Consider the following 6,142-nt stretch of genomic DNA (forward strand, 5'->3'; position numbering starts at 1 on the left):
TCCACTTGGCTATGGCGGGACCGCTTTTCTACCATTCGGTCAGTACCGTTGGTTTGTTTGCTTTACGAGCGGATGCTCGTTTGTGTGATATTATTGTATGCTAACCCTTTTTCTCGTAGGTTGTTAGTTTAGTTTAGATTTGCACCCTTTGTATGATAATATTAGGTAGCAAGCTTTCCCCCTTAGCCTAGGTTTTCCTCATGCATCTTTTAAAACACAAACCACACTCTTTGATTTTCTGTTCTTAAGAGCTTGTTATTTCCGCTCCATTCCCAGCATAAGTCTCCAAAGGTCGAGCAGCGGAGTGTGAATGTAACTCGTTCACCTAAAAAATACAAAACAAACAGAAACTAGTTAGCCGAGCTACGGTAGCTCTGATTCTGCAAAACAGATACGTAGGCAGCGGGGTAGGGCCCGTGCGAGCATAATCCTTTCTTTTCCCTACATTCTGCATTCATTTTAGTCCAGATTAGCGTAGATTTGTTACACACCCATAGATTTAGACACAGGCGGGGATACCATCGAGTACGATGGGCGCGAGGGGTGCTAGCACCTTCCCCTCGCGTAACCGACTCCCTTACCCTTTTTCTCTGGTCGTGAGACCGTTGTTTTGTTTTGTGGTTTGCTGGCATTCCCTTCCTTTTCAGGATAAATATGTTAGTGGCGACTCTGTTAATTTTCGCGGTAGCGACAGCTGGCAACTCTGCTGGGGACGTCTCGACCTGTTGCTGGTCCGGACTCAGCGAGTCGATCCTAGCGCTTGTGTGTTTATCTTTGGGTGCTTTACTGCTTTGCATATTTACCTGTTTGCATTGCATTCTATGTGCGCTTTACTTTTCTGCATCATATTCTGGACTGTCTGGATTTCTGTCTGTGGGTGGGTGTTTCAAGAGGTAAAAGGCCCAATACCCAGGCTATGAGTGATACCATAGGAACTAGGAATAGAGTGGCCGTGACGGACAGAAGGTGTATGCCTGATTGATCTGATCACGTATCCACGGGCAGAGCTTGGTGGAATGAGGCAATATCGTATGATAACGCCTACATTCGATCCTCTGTTGGCTTTTTGACCTACCTTGGCCTAGATTTACCCGTGAGTGGGGCGGGAATCAATCATTGCTTAAAAGGTACATTGATGGTGACTTTGGTTCTTGATCGAGGGTTACCGCTGTTCTTGTTCGAGGGTTACCATGGTTCTTGTTCAAGGGTTACTGTGGTTCTTGTTCGAGTGGTTTTGTTCCTGTTATGATGACTATGGTTCTGTTTCTATTGATTATGGCCCGTGATCTACGGGGAGTTCCGAATTGGTGCCGAACCTTTGAACCTGTGCCGTGTGATTTCTCGGCATCCCAGATATATCCAGTATTGTGGTTCCCACCACTTTGCATCATTGCATATTTACTTTCCAAAAAATGATGTACAAAAAGTAACTAGCATACATGTTCCTTCCATTTCCAAGGAATCATATCTTTAAGCCTCGTGCTGAGCTCTTTCATCTCGTACTCGCTAAAAAATCGAAACACGGGGATTCCTTGGAAATCGAATGAACATGGAATTGCATTCATATCATGCATCTCATACATTCCATGCATAACAGGTATTCAGGACCGAGGATCTCTTATTCAGACTTGGTACTCTCACCAGACTCAGAGATTTGATTTGTTCTTATTGTGTGCTCAAAGATCAGTCATGAAACAACTTTGTGGGGTGACCAAGAGGAAAGCTCGATTGGGGTTATCTATGAAGACGTGTCTTATGCTCATTTGCTTTCATGCTTGCTTTATTTGCAACTGGTTAAGCTCCGTACTGTGGGGATGTCTACATATTCTTTGCTTGATGACGATGACACTAGGTGTGAATTCTATTCTGGGGCACCTGGTCGTGATGTTAGGATCTACAAGTCTTTGAAATTGCTTGGGGCTCCCGCACGAGGGATAAGCAAGACATTGTCTATCTTGAGCATTGCACCATTTGCATTGCTCGAATCCCTAAAGCACTTACAAATTTCGCGTGACTTCGCCAGAATCTTCTGCTAGATAGTAATCAAGAGTGTTCTACCGAGACGCCTCTCATTCTCAAGGATCTGCTTCACATCCTAAGTCACCTCCTCTTCCTGGAGTTTCCTTGTCTGTAGCCTTCACTTGTCAACCGAGACAGAAAGAGTAAGAGAAACAAGCTGATGAGAATCGTAATGCCTTGTATCTGAGTTACTTCCCTGCTTATTGGAATTTCAGTTGGTTAAGATTCGTGCTTTGGGTGTTTCTCACCACAAATAGCTCTCCTGATTCCGATGACTATATGTCATACCCTAAAATTTGCCCTCATATATTTACAAACGCCATTTTATTTCGAATAAATAAATTGGCACAGTTGGTAAGGATTTGAGCGTGAATGGTACAATAGCGCGAGGTCCCGTGTTCGAGTCCCACTACTAACAATTTTTTACTTTATTTGTTACTAACTTAATTTTCGTTTTAAATTATTTTTTCTAAAAATCACAAAAAAATTGTTTTTTATTTGCAATTAATTTTCATAGTTTTTACTTTTTCCATAAAAAATAGAAAGATTTTAAATTCTACACTTTTTTTTTACATTTTTAGGTTAGTTTTTTTATTGATTAAATATAATCATAAGAACTCAATTAAAACAATTCTTTTTATTTTGGGCTTTTGGTTATTTTTAATTAATTTTGGTCCATTAAATTTAACCTAATTTTGTATATTATAAATAGGAACAAAACCCTAATTTCAGAGGGGATTCATTCACGTACATACACTCTTACAGTTTTTTTTTTCGAACCCTTATCTTCTCACCTACAGTAACAAGAAGAAAACCATACCACCACCAAAATACCCCACTCACCATTATATCTCACTCTCATAAACTCATACAAATAAAAACAAAAAAAAAACTTCATTCAATATCTCTCTTCACCATCACCAAAACTAAAACCAATAACAATTGAGAACATGATCATTTTACTAGATGTGTTTATGAGCTTGAAATATATAAAGTATTTTCATTGTTTTGGGTGTTTTTATGTCAAATTTGCAGGAGATGAAACAGGATTGGATCGGAGAACATCTCGTTGCCGGAAAACTATGCAATCCGCAACCATCTTCTTGCCAACTCTGCTCAGCCACCACGATGGATGACAGATCCGACGTTGCCGTCAACAACACAACCGCACCACCACGCACGCGGACGGCCGCTCGGCCTGCGATTCAGATCCCGCCCGACCCCTCTTCACCGCTATTGCAATCGGAACCTACGCGACTCAACAACGTTTCAATATCATCGCACCAACACCGATCGATGCTCCCTCCGCCCTCCACCGCTGTCGGTAATTCGTATACACCCTTTCTCATTATTTTTTGGTTCTATAGTAGTTGGTGCCTTGAAATTTTGGTTGAGAAAGAATGAAAAGAAAATGTGGAGAAGGTTAGTTGTTTGATCTTTGTTGATATACAATTTTTATTTCTTTGTTTTTTTTTATTTAACAATTGTATCTCTACATGTTGGGAAGCCAATGACTCTTATTGGTTTGAAGAGTCAAAGCTTTTTTTTCTTACTGTAAATGCGTTTTTTAATGTTTTATTTATTTTATTTAATGTTTAGTTAAAAAAAAATGAATGAAAAGTCTCTCCCAGAAAAATATGATACCGTCCCATCACCCATGCTTCAATGTTATTGTTTTTTGTTTTATTACTTATTTGATGATAACTTTTAGATTAAAAAAAAAACAAAAAAATACTAATGCAAGAGAGAAATTCAAGGAGTGTGGAACGTCTTGTTCCACTTTTCTCTCCCTTTCTTTTATTTATTTATTTATAATAATTCTTTAATTTTTTTTTAGTTAGTTTATTTAATTGTTTTTCCAGGATTTAGAGTTCTATAGTTGGATTAATGGGCCTAACTTTCTCTTACTCTAATTGTTTTTATTTTTGCTATGGTTTTTTGATTTCATATAATAAAAAATATAAAGATATTTTGTTAATTAGATTTTTATTTTTTTTCATATATTACAAGTACCAAAAAATATTGTTTTAATTTTAGTTAAGTTTTGTTAGAATTTAATTTGAATCCTTTTGTTGTCGATTTTGATTAATATTTGTCCATATTTTTGTCATTTTATACATCTATTATTTTTGTATCTTTTTACTAACATTTTCTTGTTTATTGCGAGGTACATACGAGTTGCTTATCTATTCTCGGGGTATTCGCAAATTCATCCTCACTTTCGCCACGAGATCTCCAATAATCCAGATCTAACGTCCAAGAGCTGCACCTCTACCATGCACCCAAAATCCTTCAGCCATGCGCCATGCCAATCGAAAAGCTAAGTATTCTCTTTAACTCAAAGTCTATTTTGTTTCCTTTTATTAGGGTTCATCATTTAAACGAACTGTGCATACATTCACCCCCTCTCTCCGCCTTTGCCACTTTTCAGGGTTTACCTCCGAGGCTTCCCGCCAACCATATCAGATCAAATTCGAAGCTAAGTTCCCAACTTGTTTTATTTTTATTTAACACTACTTTATTTTCATTTAAATTTAAAGTCATTTATTTTTATTTCTGCCTTTCAAATTAAAATAAGATTTGCCTCTATAATTAATGAATTAGCCATACACTCACTACATCCTTTTTCTTTATGCTCAACTTTTCAGGTTTATCGTCAGGAGCCTCCGCCCATGCGCTCCACTGATCAAAAGCTAAGTTTTTAGTCTTTTCTTATTCAATTTGACCTTTATTTTATTTCATTATTTTTTTCCTTTTTGCCCAAAAATAAGGTTTGGTTCGAACAATCAATGCACTCACTGTTTTCTTTTTTCCTTAATGGTCAGGGTCAATGCTTCATGCTCAAGGCAAACCTCTGCCCATCAACCTTCATCAATCAAAGCCAAAGGTTTGTCAAACTGCCAAAGCTACAGACGTTGGTAACCCTAAACCTTACTTTTTATTACTTATGTCAAACCCTATTAAGGGATCCGCTGGTTTCATTGTCCCCTTCCCCATTATTATGTAACTGTTTACTGGTTGTATTGATTGGCCTTGAAGGCACTGATATTATTTTTATTGCGTGGTTAGTAATTTAGGGAGTGCAAACCATGAATTGAACATAGATCACCTAACTACAAGATAAATGCAATCGAAGTTAACCACGTGATTGTTGCACCCACACACCTTTAGGGTAATCCCTCTGGTTGCCTTTGTTGCCTTGTTGCCTTTAAGTGTACTAAATAGTCAAAGTCCCTCGATTCCGAGGATACCTAAAGCAGAACAAAATGTTGCCCTAAGTTCATTATCATCAATTCTGCCCCTCGAAGCTGCCTCGGTAAAAAATGATGATTTGTCCCAATTGCTAAGGTATCCTCGCATGATGCCTAAAAAGGTTAATGACTATTATATCCTTCCCTTAGACTACCTGCCCTCTTTATGGCATGGGACAGTCTTATGGCGAATGATAACTCGATGACCCTTACACATCCAATTGAAAGACTTCTTGCCCTCTCATGGTATGGATAGATCCTTTCGCCTCGAAAAGCTAAAAGAACGAATTTTCAAACTTAGGGTAGTTGCTACTAATTGCTTGCTCTAAATTCAAAAACTATTTTCTCACTCTTTTCAAATCAAATTCAAAAAGACTACGCTTATTTACAAGCTATAGTTCTTATTCAAAATTTCTATTCATACACTGTTTTTTTTAAAACAAATTCAAACAAACAAAAGTGAGCTAAGCAATTAAGAGCCCATGGATAACCATGGATGCAAAGGGTGCCTTACACCTTCCCTTTGCATAACTTACCCCCCCGAACTCAAAATCTTTTAAAAGGTCTTTTTCTGTTCTTTTAGCCTTTCCTTAAATTGGATAAAATAAAAGTCGGTGGCGACTCTTGCTTACCGCGACATTCCGATTAATAAAAAGTCAGTTCACCGTATTACAGAACTGGCGACTCTGCTGGGGATTAATTAAAAGAGGGGTTACCTTAAAAGTTTAGGAATCACATAATTGTTTTCTATTGTTTGCTTTGTTTGTTTTATTTTTTCAGGGGGGGTTTTGGGAAAATTGAAGGACGAATCCTATTCCCGGATTCAAGAACACCTAAGTTTAGGAGCGGCATAGTCATGGAGACCCCCCTTG

The sequence above is a fragment of the Vicia villosa genome, linkage group LG2 (genome assembly GCF_029867415.1).
Source record: "Vicia villosa cultivar HV-30 ecotype Madison, WI linkage group LG2, Vvil1.0, whole genome shotgun sequence".
Taxonomy (NCBI): domain Eukaryota; kingdom Viridiplantae; phylum Streptophyta; class Magnoliopsida; order Fabales; family Fabaceae; genus Vicia; species Vicia villosa.